This window comes from Stenella coeruleoalba, assembly GCF_951394435.1.
Source record: "Stenella coeruleoalba genome assembly, chromosome: 3".
In the NCBI taxonomy this organism is placed as follows: Eukaryota; Metazoa; Chordata; class Mammalia; order Artiodactyla; family Delphinidae; genus Stenella; species Stenella coeruleoalba.
The window spans coordinates 133054844-133080233 of NC_137148.1; the positions used below are offsets into that span (position 1 = coordinate 133054844).

Sequence of the window (25390 nt, forward strand, 5' to 3'; positions counted from 1 at the left end):
AGTAAGTGGGTTTTTGTGTCTAGGGACATGGCCTTGGTTTCTCAAACTGAGAGAAGTGACGGGGAGGTATCTTTGCAGAATACAAAGAACACGGAGTTATTATTTGTTCTTACCCTGTGTTCCCGGGTGATAAATGGCAATGATCAGCGTTTTCTGCTGGCTGTTTTGGACCATCAACATTTTGATGCTGTCATCTATTTTTTATGTTCTTACATGTTGATGCTTACATATTTGAGGTGAATCACTGGAGATCTGTATGGTAAAGACATTAGTAAAAGATCTTCCAATAATTTGTAATATCATTGCCAAGCATGGCCTCTTCTTTTTTTTTTTTTAAATCTTTATTGGAGTATAATTGCTTTACAATGGTGTGTTAGTTTCTGCTTTATAACAAAGTGAATCAGTTATACATATACATATGTTCCCATATCTCTTTCCTCTTGCGTCTCCCTCCCTCCCACCCTCCCTATCCCACCCCTCTAGGTGGTCACAAGGCACCAAGCTGACCTCCCTGTGCTATGCGGCTGCTTCCCACTAGCTATCTATTTTACGTTTGGTAGTGTATATATGTCCATGCCACTCTCTCACTTTGTCAAGCTTACCCTCCCTGCTCCCCATATCTCAAGTTCATTCTCTAGTAGGTCTGTGTCTTTATTATTCCTGTCTTGCCCCTAGGTTCTTCCTGACCTTTTTTTTTTTTTTTTAGATTCCGTATATATGCGTTAGCATACGGTATTTGTTTTTCTCTTTCTGACTTACTTCACTCTGTATGACAGATTCTAGGTCCATCCACCTCACTACAAATAGCTCAATTTCGTTTCTTTTTATGGCTGAGTAATATTCCATTGTATATATGTGCCATATCTTCTTTATCCATTCATCTGTTGATGGACACTTAGGTTGCTTCCATGTCCTGGCTATTGTAAATAGAGCTGCAATGAACATTTTGGTACATGACTCTTTCTGAATTATGGTTTTATCAGGGTATATGCCCAGTAGTGGGATTGCTCGGTCCTATGGTAGTTCTATTTTTAGATTTTTAAGGAAACTCCATACTGTTCTCCATAGTGGTTGTATCAATGTACATTCCCACCAACAGTGCAAGAGTGTTCCCTTTTCTCCACACCCTCTCCAGCATTTATTGTTTCTACATTTTTTGATGATCGCCATGGTGTGAGATGATATCTCATTAAGGTTTTGATTTGCATTTCTCTAATGCTTAATGATGTTGAGCATTCTTTCATGTGTTTGTTGGCAATCTGTGTAGCTTCTTTGGAGAAATGTCTATTTAGGTCTTCTGCCCATTTTTGGATTGGGTTTTTTGTTTTTTTGATATTGAACTGCATGAGCTGCTTGTAAGTTTTGGAGATTAATCCTTTGTCAGTTGCTTCATTTGCAAATATTTTCTCCCATTCTGAGGGTTGTCTTTTTGTCTTGTTTATGGTTTCGTTTGCTGTGCAAAAGCTTTGAAGTTTCATTAGGTCCCATTTGTTTATTTTTGTTTTTATTTCCATTGCTCTAGGAGGTGAGTCAAAAAGGATCTTGCTGTGATTTATGTCATAGAGTGTTCTGTCTATGTTTTCCTCTAAGAGTTTGATAGTGTCTGGCCTTACATTTAGGTCTTTAATCCACTTTGAGTTTATTTTTGTGTATGGTGTTAGGGAGTGTTCTAATTTCATACTTTTACATGTACCTGTCCAGTTTTACCAGCACCAATTATTGAAGAGGCTGTCTTTTCTCCACTGTACATTCTTGCCTCCTTTATCAAAGATAAGGTGACCATATGTGCGTGGGTTTATCTCTGGGCTTTCTATCCTGTTCCATTGATCTATCTTTCTGTTTTTGTGCCAGTACGATACTGTCTTGATTACTGTAGGTTTGTAGTATAGTCTGAAGTCAGGGAGTCTGATTCCTCCCGCTCCGTTTTTCATTCTCAAGATTGCTTTGGCTATTCGGGGTCTTTTGTGTTTCCATACAAATTGTGAAATTTTTGTTCTAGTTCTGTGAAAATGCCAGTGGTAGTTTGATAGGGATTGCATTGAATCTGTAGATTGCTTTGGGTAGTAGAGTCATTTTCACAGTGTTGATTATTCCAATCCAAGAACATGGTATATCTCTCCATCTGTTTGTATCATCTTTAATTTCTTTCAACAGTGCCTTATAATTTTCTGCATACAGGTCTTTTGTCTCCTTAGGTAGGTTTATTCCTAGATATTTTATTCTTTTTGTTGCAGTGGTAAATGGGAGTGTTTTCTTGATTTCACTTTCAGATTTTTCATCATTAGTGTATAGGAATGCCAGAGATTTCTGTGTATTAATTTTGTATCCTGCTACTTTACTAAATTCATTGATTAGCTCTAGTAGTTTTCTGGTAGCATCTTTAGGATTCTCTATGTATAGTATCATGTCATCTGCAAACAGTGACAACTTTACTTCTTCTTTTCCAATTTGGATCCCTTTTATTTCCTTTTCTTCTCTGATTGCTGTGGCTAAAACTGCCAAAACTATGTTGAATAAGAGTGGTGAGAGTGGACAACCTTGTCTTTTTCCTGATCTTAGTGGAAATGCTTTCAGTTTTTCACCATTGAGGACGATGTTGGCTGTGGGTTTGTCATATATGGCCTTTATTATGTTGAGGAAAGTTCCCTCTATACCTACTTTCTGAAGGGTTTTTATCATAAATTGGTGTTGAATTTTGTCAAAAGCTTTCTCTGCATCTATTGAGATGATCATATGGTTTTCCTCCTTCAGTTTGTTAATATGGTGTATCACACTGATTGATTTGCGTAGATTGAAGAATCCCTGCATTCCTAGGATAAACCCCACTTGATCATGGTGTATGATCCTTTTAATGTGCTGTTGGATTCTATTTGCTAGTATTTTGTTGAGGATTTTTGCATCTCTTTTCATCAGTGATATTGACCTGTAGTTTTCTTTCTTTGTGACATCTTTGTCTGGTTTTGGTATCAGGATGATGGTGGCCTCGTAGAATGAGTTTGCTATACTTTGGAAGAGTTTGAGAATGATAGGTGTTAGCTCTTCTCTGAATGTTTGATAGAATTCACCTGTGAGGCCATCTGGTCCTGGGCTTTTGTTTGTTGAAAGATTTTTAATCACAGTTTCAATTTCAGTGCTTGTGATAGGACTGTTCATATTTTCTATTTCTTCCTGGTTCAGTCTCGGAAGGTTGTGCATTTGTAAGAATTTGTCCATTTCTTCCAGGTTGTCCATTTTTTTGGCATAGAGTTGCTTGTAGTAATCTCTCATGATCCTTTGTATTTCTGCAGTGTCAGTTGTTACTTCTCCGTTTTCGTTTGTAATTCTATTGATATGAGTCCTCTCCCTTTTTTTCTTGATGAATCTGGCTAATGGTTTATCAATTTTGTTTATCTTCTCAAAGAATCAGCTTTTAGTTTTATTGATCTTTGCTATCGTTACCTTCATTTGTTTTTCATTTATTTCTGATCTGATCTTTATGATTTCTTTCCTTCTGCTAACTTTGGGGTTTTTTTTGGTTCTTCTTTCTCTAATTGCTTTAAGTGTAAGGTTAGGTTGTTTATTTAAGATGTTTCTTGTTTCTTGAGGTAGGATTGTATTGCTATAAACTTCCCTCTTAGAACTGCTTTTGTTGCATCCCATAGGTTTTGGGTCATCGTGTTTTCATTGTCATTTGTTTCTAGGTATTTTTTGATTTCCTCTTTGATTTCTTCAGTGATCTCTTGGTTATTCAGTAGTGTATTGTTTAGCTTCCATGTGTTTGTATTTTTTACAGATTTTTTCCTGTAATTGATATCTAGTCTCATAACGTTGTGGTCGGAAAACATAACTGATACGATTTCAATTTTCTTAAATTTACCAAGGCTTGATTTGTGACCCAAGATATGATCTATCCTGGAGAATGTTCCATGAGCACTTGAGAAGAATGTGTATTCTGTTGTTTTTGGATAGAATGTCCTATAAATATCAATTAAGTCCATCTTGTTTAATGTATCATTTAAAGCTTGTGTTTCCGTATTTATTTTCATTTTGGATGATCTGTCCATTGGTGAAAGTGGGGTGTTAAAGTCCCCTACTATGAATGTGTTACTGTCGATTTCCCCTTTTATGGCTGTTAGTATTTGCCTTATGTATTGAGGTGCTCCTATGTTGGGTGCATAAATATTTACAATTGTTATGTCTTCTTCTTGGATCAATTCCTTGATCATTATGTAGTGTCCTTGTCTCTTGTAATAGTCTTTATTTTAAAGTCTGTTTTGTCTGATATGAGAATCGCTCCTCCAGCTTTCTTTTGCTTTCCATTTGCGTGCAGTATCTTTTTCCATCCCCTCACTTTCAGTCTGTATGTGTTTCTAGGTCTGAAGTGGTTCTCTTGTAGACAGCATATATATGGGTCTTGCTTTTGTATCCATTCAGCCAGTCTATGTCTTTTGGTTGGAGCATTTAATCCATTTACATTTAAGGTAGTTATCGATATGTATGTTCCTATTCTCATTTTCTTAATTGTTTTGGGTTTGTTATTGTAGGTCTTTTCCTTGTGTTGTGTTTTCTGCCTAGAGAAATTCCTTTAGCATTTTTTTTTTAAAGCTGGTTTGGTGGTGCTGAATTCTCTCAGCTTTTGCTTGTCTGTAAAGGTTTTAATTTCTCCATCAAATCTGAATGAGATCCTTGCTGGGTAGAGTAATCTTGGTTGTAGGTTTTTCTCCTTCATCACTTTAAATATGTCCTGCCAGTCCCTTCTGGCTTGCAGAGTTTCTGCTGAAAGATCAGCTGTTAACCTTATGGGGATTCCGTTGTGTGTTATTTGTTGTTTTTCCCTTGCTGCTTTTAATATTTTTTCTTTGTATTTAATTTTTGATAGTTTGATTAATATGTCTTGGAGTGTTTCTCCTTTGATTTATCCTGTATGAGAGTCTCTGTGCTTTCTGGCCTTGATTAACTATTTCCTTTCCCATATTAGGGAAGTTTTCAACTATAATCTCTTCAAATATTTTCTCAGTCCGTTTCGTTATCTCTTCTTCTTCTGGGATCCGTATAGTTTGAATGTTCGTGTGTTTAATGTTGTCCCAGAGGTCTCTGAGACTGTCCTCAATTCTTTTTATTCTTTTTTCTTTATTCTTCTCTGCAGTAGTTATTTCCACTATTTTATCTTCCAGGTCACTTATCCGTTTTTCTGCCTCAGTTATTCTGCTATTGATCCTTTCTAGAGAATTTTTAACTTCATTTATTGTGTTGTTCATCACTGTTTGTTTGCTCTTTAGTTCTTCGAGGTCCTTGTTAAACGTTTCTTGTATTTTCTCCATTCTATTTCCAAGATTTTGGATCATCTTTACTATCATTATTCTGAATTCTTTTTCAGGTAGACTGCCTATTTCCTGTTCATTTGTTTGGTTTTGTGGGTTTTTGCCTTGCTTCTTCATGTGCTGTGTGTTTCTCTGTCTTCTTATTTTGCTTATCTTACTGTGTTTGGGGTCTCCTTTTCGCAGGCTGCAGGTTCGTAGTTCCCGTTGTTTTTGGTGTCTGTCCCCAGTGGCTAAGGTTGGTTCAGTGGGTTGTGTAGGTTCCTTAGTGGTGGGGACTAGTGCCTGTGTTCTGGTGGATGAGGCTGGATCTTGTCTTTCTGGTGGGCAGGTCCACGTCTGGTGGTGTGTTTTGGGGTGTCTCTGGCCTTATTATCATTTTAGGCAGCCTCTCTGCTAATGGGTGGGGTTGTATTCCTGTCTTGCTAGTTGTTTGGCATAGGGTGTCCAGCACTGTAGCTTGCTGGTCGTTGAGTGAAGCTGGGTCTTGGCGTTGAGATGGACATCTCTGGGAGATTTTCGCCGTTTGATATTACATGGAGCTGGGAGGTCTCTTGTGAACCAGTGTCCTGAACTTGGCTCTCCCACTTCAGAGGCACAGCCCTGACGCCTGGCTGGTGCACCAAGAGCCTTTCATCCACATGGCTCAGAATAAAAGGGAGAAAAGAAAGAAAGAAAGAAAGAAGATAAAATAAAATAAAATAAAATAAAGTTGTTAAAATAAAAAATACTTATTAAGAAAAAAAATTTAAACAGTAATAAAAAATACAAAAACGGCAGACAGAACCCGAGGTCAAATGGTAAAAGCAAAGCTATAAAGACAAAATCACACATAGAAGCATACACAGACACACTCACATAAAGAGAAAAAGGGAAAAAAAAATATATATCTTTGCTCCCAAAGACCACCTTCTCAATTTGGGATGATTCGTTGTCTATTCAGGTATTCCACAGATGCAGGGTACATCAAGTTGATTGTGGAGATTTAATCCGCTGCTCCTGAGGCTGCTGGGAGAAATTTTCCTTTCTTTTCTTTGTTCGCACAGCTCCCGAGGCTCAGCTTTGGATTTGGACCCGCCTCTGCGTGTAGGTTGCCTGAGGGCATCTGTTCTTCGCTCACAGAGGACGGGCTTAAAGGAGCCGCTGCTGCTTTGGGGGCTCTGGCTCACTCACGCCGGAGGGAGGGAGGGGCACAGATGCGGGGCGAGCCTACGGCGGCAGAGGCCGCCGTGACGTTGCACCAGCGTGAGGCGCGCCGTGTGTTCTCCCGGGGAAGTTGTCCCTGCATCACGGGACCCTGGCAGTGGCGGGCCGCACAGGCTCCCGGGGGCGGGGCGGGGGCGGGGAGATGTGGAGAGTGACCTGTGCTCGCACACAGGCTTCTTGGTGGCTGCAGCAGCAGCCTTAGCGTCCCATGACCGTCTCTGGGGTCCGGGCTTTTAGCCGCGGCTCGCACCCGACTCTGGAGCTCCTTTAAGCGGTGCTGTTAATCTCTCCTCGCGCACCAGGAAACAAAGAGGCAAGAAAAAATCTCTTGCCTCTTCGGCAGCTCCAGACTTTTCCCCGGATTCCCTCCCGGCTAGCCGTGGTGCGCTGACCCCCTGCAGGCTGTGTTCACGCCGACAACCCGACGGAAGCCTCAGCTCCCAGCCCCGCCCGCCCTGGCGGGTGAGCAGACAAGCCTCTCGAGCTGGTGAGTGCTGGTCGGCCCTGGTCCTCTGTGCGGGAATCTCTTCGCTTTGCCCTCCGCACCCCTGTTGCTGTGCTCTCCTCCGCGGCTCCGAAGCTTTCCCCCTCCGCCACCCGCAGTCTCCACCTGCGAAGGGGCTTCCTAGTGTCTGGAAACCTTTCCTCCACAGCTCCCTCCCACTGTTGCAGGTCCCGTTCCTATCCTTTTGTCTCTGTTTTTTCATTTTTCTTTTGCCGTACCCAGGTACATGGGGAGTTTCTTTCCTTTGGGATGTCTGAGGTCTTCTGCCAGCGTTCAGCAGGTGTTCTGTAGGAGCTTTGCCACATGTAGATGTATTTCTGATGCATTTGTGGAGAGGAAGGTGATCTCCACGTCTTACTCTCGCGCCATCTTTAAGCTCCTCAAACATGTTCTCTTCTATCCATTTCTGCTCATCCTCCAAGATAAAGGAAAAGATATGTACAGTTCATTGGGTAACTAAGTTGTGAAATACTTCCATTTTTCTTCAAACAGTAATACATATCTAGAGGCTTATTTTCATTAAAATTGCTAGGTGGAAATGTCTGCAGTGTATATTTATTATGATTGATTAACATGCGCTGTGTATATATACCAAATACTCAACAAGCCATGTCTATCTCTCATTTCTGGGATTTCAAAATTTAGTAGTAGATATTATCTACACAAATATAGTGAAACTGTCTTTTAAACATGCATCTTTCTTATGTAGCTCTGGCTATACAATATTTGACCTGGGTCAGATTATGTATGCTGAAATATAACTCTGTAGAAGAAAACCTCAATACAATGTGATAAGCTCATCAACCGTTAGTTTATTATACACTATTAGTATTTTATGGGAATGGCTATTACTATTAGAAGAAATATCTTTCAAGTTTTAATAATGTCATCTGGACCCAGAATGGTGCTCATCTTACGGTGGATACAAAAGTAAAAGGAAGACATGATCTCTATTTTCTAGAAGGCAAATGACTAGACATGTATTTGTGGAATGTAGAGGATAGAAAGTCCCAGATATCGTCAGGCACTAGATTGTGAGAGACTTTGAGAGAAATATACTTTCACAGGAAGGAAGAACCATTATGGGATGAGGAGGTTGGAAATGATTTCCTGGAGCAGAGAAGGGACACTGTCCAGTATCTCATGCCTCTGGGCCTTGAAATTTATTGCTGAGTTTACTGTTTGTTCAACATTTGTGGATCTTCCAGTCCAATACATATGTTCCCAAAAGTGGACATGATGGAGCTGATTACAATAGAACATTCTATTCTCCCTACCAAAGGAAAGACTGTTTCAACATAACTGTTCAGACAGTATTTTATATCATCTATCTTTTCTTTTGATATTACTTTGTGACTCTACTAAAGAGTATGAAGATATGCTTCAAATTTAATGTTTTTGGTTCAGTCCACTCTCTTGAAATGAAAGGGCATTCTCTGAGTGCTTTGTAAGACAGAGTAGTGTGATGTAGTAGAGCGATGATATTGGGAGTTAGGAGACCTAGATTTAAACCCTGGTCCCGTCATTTCCTGAGAGATGTTGACCAAGTAACCTAACTTCTCTTAGCATCAGTTTTCTCACCTCTAAAAGGGAAAAATATGACATGCTCTACCTACCTCCTATGTTGGAAGGATCAAATGAGATAACACAAGTAATAGTATTTTTATAATCTGTAGTATTTGATACAAATATGAGGTATTATTAATGCAGCCTTAAACATATGTGTCAATTTACCCATCTGTTAAATGGAGGCAGGAATTGTATCTACCTCATTGGATTATTTTCAGAAGCAAATGGAATAAAACATGTAAAGCCTTTTAAAATAGTTTGTGGCAAATAAATACTCAATAAATCTAAAGATTACAGGATAACTCTACTTATGAAACAAAAAAAAACCCTGTTTCATCTTAAAGCCAAAAAAGCATTTTTCCTTGTAACATATTCACTAGTCAACATTTGCTTTTACCTTCAATGTTAAAAATGACATCTTTGAGTGAGGTTGGTCATTGAAAAAATAAGTTTCCTCCTTTGATCAGTGCTGCTCATATGGAAGGGGCAAACTAGCCATGTGGTTCTGCCTGGATGGGGCCAGCTGGGAGCAGGAATCAATTATATTAGAGATTCTCAAAGTGTGGTCCGAGGTCTGATCTCTTCTATTATTTATGCTGTGAGATGACAGCATACATGCTTTAGTTTCTGGCATAAATTAATAATTTGATATTGAATTAATAATTATTCCATTGAATACAAACCAGACGTCACCTCATTGGTGTCTCATTGAAAGCAGTGAATATCCCCCCGGGCACTTGGAAGGTTTTCTGAGGATGAAGTGGATGGACTTGGACCATCAGTGGTGAATGCCTTGAAAAAATGATCCCTGGATCAAAGAATCTTTACAATCCTTGAATTAGTCCTCCTTTGACTGTGGTTTTCTGTGAAGTGGCCAACCAAACAGAAATGCTGTGGGCCCGCAGTAGACAAACCCCTTCAAACTTGAGGGGTGGGGTTTTAAGAGGCCTATGTATCTTATACTTGTGTATTGTTCTCAGACCTTATGTATCTATGGATATGTTTTTGGGGAGTGGAGCAGAAGACTCCTAAAGGGAAAATTGTACTTTTTCTGGAAAGGTGAAAGATCCTGGAAGGTGTATTATTTTTTTCAAACTGAAGGTAATTTTTCCAGAAGAATCCATCATAACTGAGAGTACCAACTTTCTCTCTCTAAAGGTCATACTTCTAGTCTGTTAAAGAAAAAAAAAATTTAATCATACTTGTTAAAGATGGTAAGGCAGACTTTATTTTTTTGATTTAATTTTTATTTTACATTGGGGTATAGTTGATTTACAATGCTGCATTATTTTCAGGTGTATAGCAAAGTGATTCAGTTATATATATACATATATCCATTCTTTTTCAGATTATTTTCCCATATAGGTTATTACAGAATATTGAGTAGAGTTCCCTGTGCTATACAGTAGGTCCTTATTGATTATTTTATATATAGTAGTATGTATATGTTAATCCCAAACTCCTAATTTATCCCTCCCCCCCACCTTTCTCCTTTGGTAACCATAAGTTTGTTTTCGAAGTCTGTGGGTCTGCTTCTGTTTTGTAAATAAGTTCATTTGTATCATCTTTTTAGATTCCACATATAAGTGATATCATATGATATTTATCTTTGTCTGACTTACTTCACTTAATATGATAACCTCTAGGTCCATCCATGTTCCTGCAAATGGCATTATTTCATTCTTTTTTATGCTCGAGAAATATTCCATTGAATATATATACCACATCTTCTTTATCCATTCCTCTGTCGATGGACATTTAGGTTGCTTCTATGTCTTATCTATTGTAAATAGTGTTGCAATGAACATTGGGGTGCACGTATCATTTCGAATTATGGTTTTCTCTGGATATATGCCCAAGAGTGGGATTGCTGGATCATATGATAGTTCTATTTTTAGTTTTTTAAGGAACCTCCATACTATTTTCCATAGTGGTTGTACCAATTTACATTCCCACAACAGTGTAGGAGGGTTCCCTTTTCTCCACACCCTCTTCAGTATTTATTGTTTATAGATTTTTTGATGATGGCCATTCTGACTGGTGTGAGGTGTTCCTTATTGTAGTTTTGATTTGCATTTCTCTAGTAATTAGTGTGTTGAACATCTTTTCATGTGCTTTTTGGCCATCTGTATGTCTTCTTTAGAGAAATGTCTATTTAGATCTTCTAAAGATAGTAAGGCAGTCTTTATTCAGGACCATTGTGATAGTATAGGGACCACTGAAATACGATTTTATAGTCAGGGAGAGAGATTGGGCTCAGCTTTGAATACAGCATGGGCAAATGGGAATTTATAGCCAAGGAGCAGGGTGGGGGGGTCAGTGCGTGGAAAATTGCTAAGAGGAAACATCAGGGATAAGGGGGATTCTGGCTAAACTGATCTAATAGGATTCTTGCTGAAGACAGGCCAGGATGATCAGACATTACCTGGGGGATAGTGGAGGATGAGGAACCTGATCCGGTATTGAAGGTGATCAGATATCACAGATGAGGGTTCTGGTTAAACTGACTTAGTAGTGCTCTTACTAAAACTAGATTTTACAAGGAAGTGCACAGATGGGCCTTGGAGAAGGTTCAGGAGCCTGAATAAAGTTGGGTGGAGCAAAGAACCTTTGTGAATCTCAGAAACTGAAACCCACAGGAGAAGCTGTTAGGAAAGACTCAAGTCTGGTCAGATGCAGTCATCTGTAGCTGCGGGTCAGTAATAGGCCTGCATGGAGTAGGTGTACAGTTATCAGCCTTCTAGGTTTTGGGGTGTGGCAGATACTGCTCACTATACGCTTACTTTGTTTTCATGCACACAACTAAACTACATTTCCCAGCCTCCTCTGCAGTTTGATGGGCAGGTGACTGAATTCTGGCCAATGGCATGTGGGTTGAAGTAATGTTGCCACTTCCAAGCCTGGCTCCAAGACCTCCTGTGACTCCAATTCCCTTCTTCTGTGTGCCCCTGGCTCCGAGGTGAAGTCCATAGAACTATGGATAGCAGGTGGCAGGGCCCCAATAGAAGGAGCCTGGGTTTTTGAATTGTTATTTGGAGGAGAGCTGCTTGCATTTTATGTTAAACAAATGTTTTATGTTAAACAAATCTTTACTGTTTTAAGGCTTTGGGATTTTGGAGTTTTTGTTACTATGGTTAATCCACCTGTTGAATATGCAGAGGAAGGTGGCCATCGTCAAGCAGAACATCTTGGTTCTTCCTTAAGGGAAATGAATGTCTAGACTCAATTGAACAGTGCTTTATAGAATTGACATAGTCATCAGCTTGTAGCCAACGTCAGGTGAGCACTGTAGTCTTCTGGAACAGGATTGTTAACATGTGAGTTGTTTCACAAAAGCATCTCATGTAACTGGATGAACTCAGGAGGTGACCAGCCCTACAAATAAGTGAATTCTGATGACTTGCCAGGTGTGCTTTTAGGACAGTTCCCCAACCTCCTTCACAAGTTTCCCAGGGTATTTAAAAATTTTCATTATTAGAATCCTTAACTAGACGGCTAGAATATTACCTCAGAAGGTTCCTGTAAAAATGCATCTAGTTTACCTAGGAGAGGTACCGATTAACCAATTCATCCCCACTAAGAGTATCTAGCTTCCCAGATTTTGAGCAGAGCACCTGAGATTAAAGGATGACACACTGGTTAGATGAAATTTTGATGGGGGCAGAGTGGGTGGGGAGAATTAGAATGAGGGGTGCTTAACTGAGGGTAAGGAAGGTCTGGTTAGGAGACTACAATTCAGGGACTGCTGAGTGCCTGGGAGGGTTGCAAAAAGAGCAAGGAGGGCTCAGCAGGTAGGTGGTGGGGAGTGAGAATGGGAAGGACGTAGGCAGACAAACTTTGCCCCCATCATCAAATTTGGCTTAGTAAAAAAATGTTCAGAACACTTTTCATGAAAGATCTTTTGGACTTTGTTCCAGAGTAGAGGTGAAGTACTAACCTTGTTAGTTACTAACAGCAAAGAAGAGTTCTTTTTTTCTTTTCTTTATAGATGGGATAAGTAAGGTATATATTTTCTCCACTCTTAAAGTGATCATACCTTTTCCTGAAGGAATTCAGAGATACTTTACATTTTCTGTTTTGGGTCAGGCCTAAAACGAACTGATGACATTGGTTGACTAATCTCAGCTCAGTCAGAAAACGGTGGATCAGAAAAAATGATCACATAAAAATTTTTTCCAGAATAACATCCATGTCATAGCCAAATATTCCTCCTCATCTTTCTCCTCTTCCTCTGGCTCCTCCAACTTTGGCAGCTTTAGAAGTTCAAAAATCAAGCTTTAGCTGCGGAAAAACTTCTGTCTCAGCTAAAGATTAAAGTAACAATCTATTCCCTTAACGTAGAACTGCTGATTTCAGGCACGTATGTTGGTTGGGAGCCAGTCAGTGGTATGTTTCGCAGTTTTGAGTTTGGTGAATACATGTACGTATCTGTCTCACTTACCTAATGATTGAAGCTTCTATTTTTACATTAGCCTCTCCAGGAAACCCACAATCACCCTTCATTAGGAATCTGTAGACTGTGAGCTCCATGAAGACAGGGGCACCTTCAGCTATTCTGTTGTCCTGACAACAGTACTTAACACATGACAGACAGTGAGTAAATATTTATTTAGTGAGCCAGTCAGTTATGAGGCCTCACCTTTTATTTTTTTCTCCACCCTGAGAAACCCAAGCAACCACCTTCACTAAATGCTTTCCCCCCACAAATAGACTTACCTGAAAGACAAATTCAGTGAAGCTGAGAGTTGAGATTGATCATAACACATTCCTCCCAACTTCATTTCCATCAGGTATGCCAGGTGATTTTCACTAGATACACTCTGATTTTTTTTTTTTGAGGGCTTTAGCATAGATAAGTGTGTATTTTTCTGGCTAACGTACATATTCCTTTGGCATTTGCCATGGAAAAGACCCCACCTAATCTTATGTATTTAATTAATTTTTTAAATTTATTTTTTTAAAAATTTATTTTACTTTTTTTAATACAGCAGGTTCTTATTAGTTATCTATTTTATACATATTGGTGTATATATGTTAATCCCAATCTCCCAATTCATCCCCCCACCACCCCGCTTTCCCCGCTTGGTGTCCATACGTTTGTTCTCTACATCTGTGTCTCTGTTTCTGCCTTGCAAACCAGTTCACCTGTACCATTTTTCTAGATTCCACATATATGCGTTAATATACAATATTTGTTTTTCTCTTTCTGACTTACTTCACTCTGTATGAAAATTTCTAGGTCCAGCCACATCTCTACAAATGACCCAATTTCATTCCTTTTTATGGCTGAGTAATAGTCCATTGTATATATACACCACATCTCCTTTATCCATTTGTCTGTCAATGGGCATTTAGGTTGCTTCCATGACGTGGCTATTGTAAATAGTGCTGCAATGAACATTGGGGTGCATGTGTCTTTTTGAATTACGGTTTTCTCTGGGTATATGCCCAGTAGTGGGATTGCTGAAGACCCCACCTAATCTTTAGGGTACAAGGAATCATTCAGTTGTCCAGAACTCACTTAAATGTTCTCTGCATTTTCTTAACCTTGTATTTTTCAGCTTCTGTGATGATTCTGTCCTCACTTTCTTCTCTGTGAGCCTTTCCTTACCCATGTTTCTTGAGGCGGGCTAGAGGAGTCTATCGAATTGAATGTTGTCAGCTGTAAGTAAAAAGAAACCCAGTGAGGTGTGGTGTAAACAATCTGGGCATTTTTACGATGTCAAATAAGAAGATAGGGAAGTTGCAGGCTTGGTTCATTTGGAGGATCAACCAAGTGAAATCCTAGGTCATTTCCATCTTTCTGCTCTGCTGTCCTTGGCATATTTGTTCTTAGACTGACATCTTTTCATGATTGCAACAAGGCTGCAGCAGTTCCATGCATCACCTCTTCACCAGCCATGCTGAGAGGGGAAAAATGGGCTTCTATCATCTTGCACATTTGATTTTAGGAGCAAAAAAACCTATCTCAGAAATCCCTCTACAGATCTCCCCTCAATCTTATTGGCTTGAACTGGGTCACATGCCCACTCTTAAACTAATCATTGGAAGAGAATTGGAATTACCATGACTAGTTTAGACTAATTAAGATTTACCTTTGGGACTGGGGAGGAGCCCTGTCTTCTTTGAAGCATAAAATTAGAGTCATGCCCGTAAGGGAGAAGGAAGAAAAGAACTGTCCCAAGAAGTAAAGGGGACATGATTTCAGTCTCCCTAGGAGAGCTTTGACTTCACGAATGAAGTGGTGCTCATTCAGCTGAAGGCTCTCTGGGCAGCTCCCTGTGGAACCCCCAAGCCTTATCCCACCATGGTAACTTCTCTGCCTTGGACCCAGTGATGTTGTGCTGTTGTTTGGAGGATGACTTGTCTCACCAGTGTATTAACTCTCACCCTGACCCTCAGGATTTCCTGGTGGGCAATTATAAGATTTTTTTGACCAAACTTTATTAAATATTTTAAAAAGAAACAGAAATTCTAAAATTGGGAATGAAAGAGTCTTGTCCTTCCCCTAGGCCTGTCCCATTCCTAAGAGGTGTCACTGATAAGGTCTTATGTCTATTTTTTAAGACTTTATATTGGCAGATTTTAAAAGATACACAGTCAGGGACTTCCCTGGTGGCACAGGGGTTGAGAGTCCGCCTGCCGATGCAGGGGACGCAGGTTCGTGCCCCGGTCCGGGAGGATCCCACATGCCGCGGAGCGGCTGGGCCCATGAGCCATGGCTGCTGAGCCTGCGCGTCCGGAGCCTGCGCTCCGCAACGGGAGAGGCCACCAACAGTGAGAGGCCCGCGTACCGCATTAAAAAAAAAAAAAAAATAAAAGATACACAGAACATGTTTAAGGGGAGAAGTGACCAATGTCTTTGTAATTAAAGCCACAGCCTGGGCCCTTCTGAGCGATAGTTCTCTGGATTCTCTAATGCCACACTGTGCAAGCCACCCAGGACCAGTCTGTAGACCTTGGGGATGCCCAGAGCTGGACCAGAGGGCATCTCTCTTGGTTGTGACATAGTGGCTACTCAACTTCAAAGCACCAAACAATGATGATTTTTTCCAGGATATTGCACCCACTTTTTAAAATAGAACATATTACTCTTGTTATAAATCAATGAACATGGTTCATAATAGCAATAATGCCCTTGAAACCTGTTAATTCTGCCATCAGAGAATAGTATGCCAGAGCATTCGCTGCCCTTGGCTTCACCTTCAGCTATTAACTAACAAATCAGTTATTAGCTGGTGGTAATGACCAATTTTCAATGATTGGAATGATTGCTTAAATATTGCCCACCTTGAAAAGAAAATTATTACTCAACCGAGAACTGAACTCTTATTTTCAACTCAGTAGAGCTAATGATCTTATCTCACTCCACAGTGTCTCCCTCCCCCAGTGCCTCCCCCTGCCCGACCCCCTCGCCTCATCTGCTCTCCTCCTGGCTATGAGGTGTGCAGAGATCATATGGTTACATAACTGCTTCCCTCTCGGCCTCAGTGACTTGAGTCCAGGAAAAGTTCCATATTTAATATTTATTCACCAAGCGGCAGTGGATGAAGACAGATGGTAATGAAATCAGTCTTGCTGAAAGTGACCACAATGATAATACATTCTTTATAATGTCCAGGAATTCTGGACTCTTAGTCTCTGCTTAAATGCATGTTGGCGCCAACTCTGTCATCTTAAGCTTTACTATTCTTGTCATCCTCCTGACCTCTCCTTAGACCAGAGCAGGCAGTCTGTGCTAAAGGCATCAATCTGTCTTTCTCCTCATGTAAATGCTTTAAACACCTATAGCCACAAATGACTCACCAGCAGAGATTTTTCCAAAGAGGAAAAATGAGAAGATAAAGTAAAGGAGCCCCTTCAGAGTTGGTGGAATGGCTGCTCTTGCTGGAACTCATGTACGGGCAGGTTTGGCTGTGCTGCCCATTGCCTGGAGCTGCTTTTTCCTAACACCCAGGTTACCCAGCTGGGCTTGTTGGGGATTTCAGAATTTTTGCAAACTGGGAGAGAGATTGGGGCAAGGGGGATCAAGGGGGCAAAGAAGATATGTAAAACAAAGCTAAGTTGGCAAAGAGTTGGTGGTTCTGTCAAATGAGTAAACTCAGATTGCTGATTGCGCTGGAGATACCAATATCCTGGGTCAGGCAGAGCTTTTTAAAGCAATCTGGCAGCCCTTTTTAGTAGTAAGAGGTAAATCATTCTGACGTCCCTTGCTATTCAAAGCATTAATCATGTTGAATTCCTTTGTTATTCTGGGGTCTGGATCAAGTGTAATTCTATAGGAATTCCATTGTAATCTCGTATTAATTAATCTCTGTTTTATGGTGCCAAAAACCTTTCCCTGAATTTGTTTGCTTGTACATCAGTGATTAGCTTTTTTAGTACCTAACTCTAGCTGTGGAACTGTTACTCCCCCCCCGCCCCCCGCCTCCCCACTTATGTTCTTTTTCATCTCAATCTTGGAAATTGTCATTTTCCTTGGGTAGGAACTAGGGCAGCTCACATATTTGTTAAACTGAAGTGTTTTGAGAGGTGGGAGGAGAGGAGGATGAGAGGGCTGGTTGCAGTTTCTTTGAGAAACCAATAAAAACTGGGCTCAAACTCTAGCTCTGCCACTTACTAACAGTGTTACTTTTGATCACATTAAATAACCTCAGTTTCCCTTTCTGTGAAATGGACATTAAAATGGTCCCTGTTTCCCAGGATTGCTGTGAAAATTAAACAACAACCAGTTCTCTCTCCAGTGATGACAAAGGCAACTCAGGGAGGGGATAAATTCCCCACCCTTACCCCGTATTGTCCTCAGTCAGTGACAACACAGGAAGGGTCTTTCCTCCAGGATGTAGGATGTTGGGGCAGATCATTGCTCGTGTCAGTTCCAACTTGAAAATTCGGAGTGTTTGCATAGAAACCGTGTGTTACTGGCCCCAGGAAACACCTGCCTGCCTCTTGGCTCTTCCCAGAATATGCCTAAGCAACAGTGGAGGGTCAGAGGCTGAGATTCTTGGCTTTCCAGTGGTAAATAATGAATGTTGCACCAGCTGCCAGCAGACTCTGAAACCTTCTGTTTTGAGATACAGAAGGAGAGAGAAAAAAAAAAAAAAACCTAATATGCATTTTTCTGGTCCATCATCTTAAAATAGCTCTCTTCAGATTTCAAAATAGGTAACTCTACCCTCTTTCCTGGCTGGCTTTCTGCATCCTGCCACAAAATAGGACTACTGGCCCTAGATTTTGACCTGGTATAAAAAGCAGTATATTTTTGACCTGGTAACAGTCACATTTCTACACCATAAAATATTAAAGCAGGCATGACAGTGCCTTTAAGATCTTTGAGGCAGGTGCTATCAAAATGTGCCCCTTTATTATTTATTTATTTGACTCTTTCTGTATAGTGAAGTTTAAATGTTTTTCAGGCCAAATAATTAAATTCCATTATGGAAAGTGGGTGGGGATTGTTGGCAAAATGAGCTCACTCTGGCTATTAGACCCGTGAGTCCCCAGGGGGACACCATGGAGGGGAATATAAAATCTGGCTTATGTTTACATGTAAGATATGCAGTATGGCCTATATTGGGCTTGTAGGAGTGATGCTACATACGAAACTGAACAGGGAGGGTGCTGTTAGAGATCCTGCTCTTCTAGCCAGCATCCTCTTAGAGCAGGGGTCTGCAAACTGTGGCCCTCAGGTGAAACGCTGCCTGTTTTTGTACATCCTATGGGCTGAGAATGGGTTTTACATTTGTAAATGGTTGAAAGAAATCAAAAGGAGAATATTTTGTGGCATGGAAAAATTATATGAAATTAAAATCTTATTGTCCATAAAATTTGTGTGTGGGGGACACAGCCACAACCATTTGTTTACATATCATTTATGGCAGTTTTTGCATTCTACAAGTTGAGTGGTTGCAACAGAGACTGTGTGGCTGCAAAGCTGAAAATACGTACTCTCTGGCCATTAATAGGAAAAATATATTGACCCCTGTCCTGGAGGAATTTGGACTTGGGCTCTGGAAAGGATAACATTGGTAGTAGAAGAGTTTAAAGTGGTTTATACTGTTGACACATTTGGATATTGACTCTTGGTGTTGGTGAACTTGATTATTTCCTGAAATGGACAGATAGGCAGGTTAAGGGAAGAAAACAGGGATTATAAAAAGGAGTTTTTGGATCCCATGACTGTCTTCCCCAAATGCAGCTCCCAGGGTTGCATATTGGGTGACATCCTTTCCCTCCCTTTCCAGTATCTCCTTATGTCTTCCACTCATCACATCCAGTGCTTCCACCTGAGTCTAAGCCATGACCATCCTCCTTGGTCTTTGAGGAAAACCCCCTTAACTGGTCTGTTTCCATACTTGTTCCATAACAGTTCACCCTTCACATAGCAGCTATAGTGATTTTTTTTTTTTTTTTTTTTGCGGTACGCGGGCCTCTCACTGTTGTGGCCTCTCCCGTTGCGGAGCACAGGCTCCGGACGCGCAGGCTCAGCGGCCATGGCTCACGGGCCCAGCCACTCCGCGGCATGTGGGATCTTCCCGGACCGGGGCATGAACCCGTGTCCCCTGCATCGGCAGGCGGACTCTCAACCACTGCGCCACCAGCGAAGCCCAGCTATAGTGATTTTTAAAAGACCAAAATCAGTTCGTATACCTTCCCTCAGGTTTTTGCATGAATATATATTCCCTACTTCATTCAAGTCTCTGCTCCAGTGACACCCCCTGCAAAAGGCTTTTCTACTCTTTCCAGAGTAGCCTCCATCTCACCCCATCACCATCTATTTTATTACCTCTTTTTATTGCTCTCTTAGCATTTGTCACTGTCTTACATTATCTGAATGCGTTTATTGGGTTATGCTTGGTTTCTCCCACCAGAATGGAAGCTTTCTGAGACTAGGTATGTTGACTACCTTATTCATTAGAGTATTTCTAATACACATGTATTTCTCACATGAGTATTAAAGAAAAGTTTGTCGAGTGAATAAGTGGATCAGCACTCCTGGAAGAAGCTCCGTGCAGCGTTGGCATCACATTCTGCCTGCCTACTTCTCCAGGGGCATGATGACTTTGTTAATTTCTTTCATTGTCTCTTGCCTATCAGCACATCATAAAGCAGCATATTGACTAGAGAACTGCACTGAGGGCCAGTTTATGAGAGTTTAGTCCTGTGTTTTGTACCTTAGATCGCTTGAACAATCTGATTTCTTTCTGGATCCTTTTCATCATCAGGAGCATTATGAAGGTGGTCAGAATGTCCAAATGTTGATGTTAGCTTCACCATTAAGAGTCTGGGCCATGGAGTTAGACTGACTGGGCTTAAATCCTTGATTGCTCTTTGACCCTGGGCCAGTCATTCAAGCTGTCTGTGCCTCTGTGTCCTCATCTCTAAAGGAGGCTTAATAATAGCACCGATATTTTAGTTTGTTGTGAGGTTCAGATGAGACTATAAATATAACAGTCTATATTACAGTCTATAATACAGGTGCTGAGCATGGTACCTGCCATATGGCAAATACTCCGTAAATATCACTGTTGCCATTATTATCAGTTGAGGATTTCCTGCTTGATTATTCTTTCATTGATCTAACAAAAATTTTTAAAAAGAATTAATTGTTTGCTGGGACTGTGTTAGATTCTGAGGATGAAATGGGCAAAACAGACATGTCCCTGTCCTCAAGGAGACAAAAACAAAAAATTACTCAAATTTTGGTTTTTCAGTATCTAGTTCTGGGATAGTATCCAGAGCTTGAGTGATGCAAGACACATGTAATGCATACTTCCTTCCTCTGAGGCACTGCCATAACTGAATGCATGTGTCCCCCACAAATTCATATGTTGAAATCGAATCCCCAATGTGATGGTAGTTGGAGGTGGGACTCTGGGAGATGATTAAGTTTTAAGAGTGGAACCCTCATGAATGGGATTAATGCCTTTATAAAAGAGACCCCAGAGATGACCTGAACGGGAAGGAAATCCAAAAAAAAGGGGATATATGTATACGTATAGCTGATTCACTTTGCTGTACAGTAGAAACTAACACAACATTGTAAAGCAACTATATGCCAATAAAAATTTAAAAAAAAAGAAAATGAAGGAAACTGAGGAGGACAGTCATCAGATGAGATACAGAAATTGACAAACAATAGCACAGCACTTACAAGCAATCTTTTAAAATTAATTTTTATTGGAGTATAGTTGATTTACAATGTTCAGTTTTTTAAAGCACATACAAAATGTGCTAGTGCTAAAACAATGTAACAGGTTTAAGCAAGCTATTAATAGTAGTGGCATATACACATCGACCTACTATAAAAAATTTCGGTGCTATATAATATGAATAATTTTTTCTTACATGTGTTAACATTGTAGATAATAGTTTCTTTTCTCTTATCAGCTTTAGATAAGTTCTGGGCCACGTATATCAAACAAAAGTTAAACATTTAGTCAATTTTATCCAGAAATTTAAAGGCTTTTGTATATTCTTGGGTAGCCAACTCCAGTTTTAAGAAGACGGAAAATGAAGTAATTTATTTATATTCACAATGGTCACAAATCTGTATTGAAATCAAGATTGCAATGTAAGTGTTGATCAAAAAAAAAAGTAAGTAAAAGAGACCCCAGAGAGCTCTCTCACCCCTTCTGCCATATGTGAGGACACAGAGAGAAGACAACTGCCTATGAACCAGGAAGTGGGTTCTCATCAGACGCCAAATCTGTGGGCATTTTGATCTTGGACTTCCCAGCCTCCAGAACTGTGAAAAACAAATGTTTGTTGTTTAAGTTACCCAGTCTATGGTATTTTTGTTATAGCAGTCTGATCGAACCCAGATAGGTACTTACCATCTGTTTGGGCAGGTCAGATCAATACAGGTGGGAACAGTCAGTGCCATCACTGGGTAGTACTGACCATAAGGTTACACAGGAGAGAGTGTGAACATCACAGAGGAATCAGGACCTAAATTGGGTCTTAAAGCCTTGGGTAGGTGGAGGAATAGCAAAGGGCATTTCTAGAAGCAATAATGATATGAACAGTGGCAAGGAAAGGTCTCTTAGACCTTGGTACAAGGTAGTCTACCAGAAGGGTGAAAGAAAAGGGTGAGAGGAAGCATAACAGACTCTCAGTAAAATTGGCTCTGATTTCATCTTAAAATAGTATCGTTGCTTCCTCATCATGTTTCTCCCCTATAATGTTGACATAATTCCTTTCATTGATTCACTGAAACAATTTTCTCAAAAGCCATACAGCTATGTATGGAATTTTATTTTTTGTCTTCAATATTAGCTTCAAATTATTTGAGAACACTTTTTATTTGAAAAGCACTTTACGGTTATTTTTGTGAGAGCTTCCAAATATACATGTTGACCAGGACAGTTAGCCTCATTTTATGGATGATGTATCAAAGGTGAAGTGACAAAAAGAGAGAGGGTCTCGCACAGGAAGACTGGCTTGAGAAAGATGAGAAACAAAGGCCCCCACAGAGTTGGGATAATGACGAAGACCGGGGCATGGCATTAGGCTGCTAAAGCTTGGCTCCTGGCTTTAAACTTTACTGTGAGACCAAGGCAACCTGTTGAACCTCTCTGAGCCTCAGTTACATCATCTGGAAAGTGGAGATAAAAATACTCATCAAGGTCCCTATAGAAATCAAATCAAACAGTATTTATGAAGTGCATGCTGCAGTGCTTGGCATAGGTTAATTGCTCGATACCTGGTAGTTGTAAATGTTATTACCAAGTTTCTTGGTTGCCTTTTGGTAGTCATGAGCCTCTCTCACTGGACATATTTTTATTTCATCTAATTTTTGAGTGCAAGAATTGTTAAATTGTGAAATAGAATTGACACTAGAGCTAGAAGGAACCTCCATTTCCCAAACATTAGTGTCCTGAGAGAAGACTCTAGATATCTGGCCCTAAAGAGGCTTGTGGTCAAGTAAATAATAGAGTTCAACAGTTAAATAAGTTTCTAAAGGCAGGACTTTTAGTATGTTAATGTGGATTTCCAAGAGGAAACTGCAGTGTTCCCTAAACTTTGTGTCTGCAGAACCCTTTGCCACGAACACCTATTAATAGCTCATGAAACCCCAGTGTTTCTTGCAGTAGGCTTTGGAAGGTCCTAATCTGGTCAACCCTCATTTTACCAAAGAGGAAGCTGAATTGAGGAGAGGGAAAATGGCTTATGCCGAGTCACAGTGAGTTTACTGGGGCCAGGACTAGAACCCCATCTTGATCTAGCGCCCTTCCCTCTGGTCTTTATCTTCTCCCTCCTTTGCACTGCTCAGTAGCCGTTTCCATAGATGTACGTATGGTCTGTTGGGATGTCTCCACGTCCTTCCGCCTCCCTCCGCCCTCCACCGCTGCATCCTCTCCTTTAGCTCCCAAGTGTTCTTGACTGCAACCTCCCCCACCCCGACCCCCCGCCACTGAGCCCTACTTCCTTTTACCCAGGAATATCTCCTTACTTCTTGTCACTTAACTTTCCTGCCACCTGCACCCTTCCTCCTGGAGCCTGTCCTCTTATCAGGTAGCCATTTTGCCCTAAACCACTGAAGGCTGGGAAAAGCTTCATGTGTGTAGCAGATGCTGTCATGCCCCACCAGATCCCCTTAGATCTTTTTCACATACTTGCCCCTGGGAGGTTTTTCTTTTATGACCTGCCCTTGTGACACTGTGTCTTTGAAGGACACTCTTGTGCTACAGGGGTGGCTTCACCCAAATTCTCAGGGCGGTAGAATGGCCTGGGGTTTACTTGTCTAGGGCTGCTCTTGGCCAACAACGAACATGTTCAGGAGTGTGAAAGCCCAGCTTTCTTGCCTCAAATTGAGACAAACTCTGAGGTATGTGACTTACATTCCAGGGTTCCCTGTGGGATTGGGATGAATCTACTCTTCATGTGGATTTGCCAGAAATCAAACCTTGGCTTCGCTTCTCCCTCTTCCCATCCTGCTTCTCCCTTGTTGATTTCCCCTGGAAACATCTCTTTGACAAAACACTTGCGTGTGAACCCTCCTCCCACGGTCTGCTTCTGAGGAGCCCCACCTAACACACTATGTTTCCACATCTTAGAGAAAGACATACACATTTAATATGAAGAAAGGATACGATGGAAATATCAGCCACTGTGGCAAAGCCAGGGTTTAATACATTTTTGGGGTGGGTAGGTGGTATGGGGGATAAGTCAGGAGGACTTTAATGAGCCCTGCAAACCGAGCCACGTAGGTGACTTCCATTTTGATGTGTTAGGCTTATACTGAGTAAAGGAAGGAGAGGACAAAGCTGGGAATGCCCTTATTTGGGCAGATATACGTTAGCACATATTTGGTTTTATGGGCCAGAACAGGGGTCATGGAGGGAAAAAGGATGATTTTGCATTTAGTTCTACTGAAGTTCTATTTCAAGGTTCGTTCTGACAGATGTGCCAAGTTCTCCTGTAGCCATCACCAGCATGCCACCAATCCTTTTTTATCCTGCACACACTGGCAGCTTATTTAAAATCACCACACCCCAAATGACATGGTTTTTGTCCTCCACCAGATGGTTCAATTAGTCAAGATTTTGAAAAAGCCAAATGGAACATTTTTTTAGCCCCATCTATCCAAGTCAGCCAACCCCCCTTCCAAGCTGGGTGGCGATTCTGAGAGCAGCAGATTTATGCAGCTCCAAGGCGTCAGGGTTATTACTTTTTGATGAGCTCCCGGAGGTATGGAGGAGGCTGCCAATATGGTCTACATACTGGATAATGTCAACCCTAGAAGAAAATGGAAAGAAGAGCTTTCTTTCTCTTGGACTGTTTTGGAATGAACATGTTAAAGAACTGTGATGAAAGAACCCATTTTCTGTTCTCCTGCCATGACACACTCAAAGTCAATGCAATCATGCTGATTTCAGTCCTCTAATATCTTGGTGCTACCTGGATGCCCTTACTTGAAAGATACATGGAATTATTAGTTCCACATTTCTTCCCTCACAATTAGCATATTAATGTGGCAGATTGATAATGCTAGAAGGATGGATGCTTGAACACACAGGCTGCCTTATTCTGGGTGCTCCAGCTAGGAGCCTCTTTTTTTCAGAGTGAACCCTGGCACATTGGCACCAAGTCACAGGATTTAAAATGTGAAAGGCATCATCTAGTTCAAACTCCGCCTTTTACCCCGAGGAAAACTAAGGCTTAAATAGATGACATGATCTGATTCAAGGGAAGCTTGTTGGGCCCGTAAGCTAGAAACTGGTTGAATGAAACAATTTTCTATTGCAATCACTTATTTTAAGGAGGCAACTTGGTGGTGATGGGAAAAATGAGAAGAATCTCTGTTGTGTAGTCAATAGACCTGGGTTCAAATCTTGCATTCACTACTAGGTGTAACTTGGGTAAAAAGACTTAAATTCCCTGAGTTTTAGCTTCTTTACTTTTAAAACCAGGACAGAAATAGCTTCTTGGCAGGGGAATTAAATTGAAAAGTCTTTAGAATGTGTTTAATCCAGAGTTGGCCTGTAGCAAGGGCTACACCAATGTTCTCATTGCCTTTCCTCCCAAGACACAAAGCTGATGCATGGCAAATCTGGCCTTCAGTTCCTCTGACTTCTGGTTTGGTATTCGTTCTACCCTACCTTCATTCATTCCTTGACTCTTACTTAGTCTGAACGACTTTCTTCTTGTGACTGAGTTGGTGAATAGCTTTGTCTAACTGTAAATTTTAGAAAATTAGCAACTGTAAGATGGGGGTTAAAAATTACTGCAAAACAAGACTCACAGAATGGAATGGTTTATTCCAGATACAGAGTAGCAAGAATGGTTGATAATGGAGGAAGTGATATTG

At 40.8% G+C, this 25390-nt stretch overlaps 1 protein-coding gene across 6 annotated transcripts in view; it reads left to right on the top strand.

The window, feature by feature from the left end:
• Window positions 1-25390, top strand: part of LOC307184552 (uncharacterized protein) — a 770349-nt gene that overhangs the window by 132272 nt on the left and 612687 nt on the right. The window contains exon 1 of one of the 6 annotated variants that reach the window (XR_013827750.1): window positions 5580-6990. The exons of the other annotated variants lie outside the window; for them this stretch is intronic. The gene's annotated coding sequence lies outside the window, so the exon portion shown is untranslated. Of the gene's footprint in view, window positions 1-5579; window positions 6991-25390 lie in introns of those variants that run through there. 6 annotated transcript variants of the gene reach the window in all.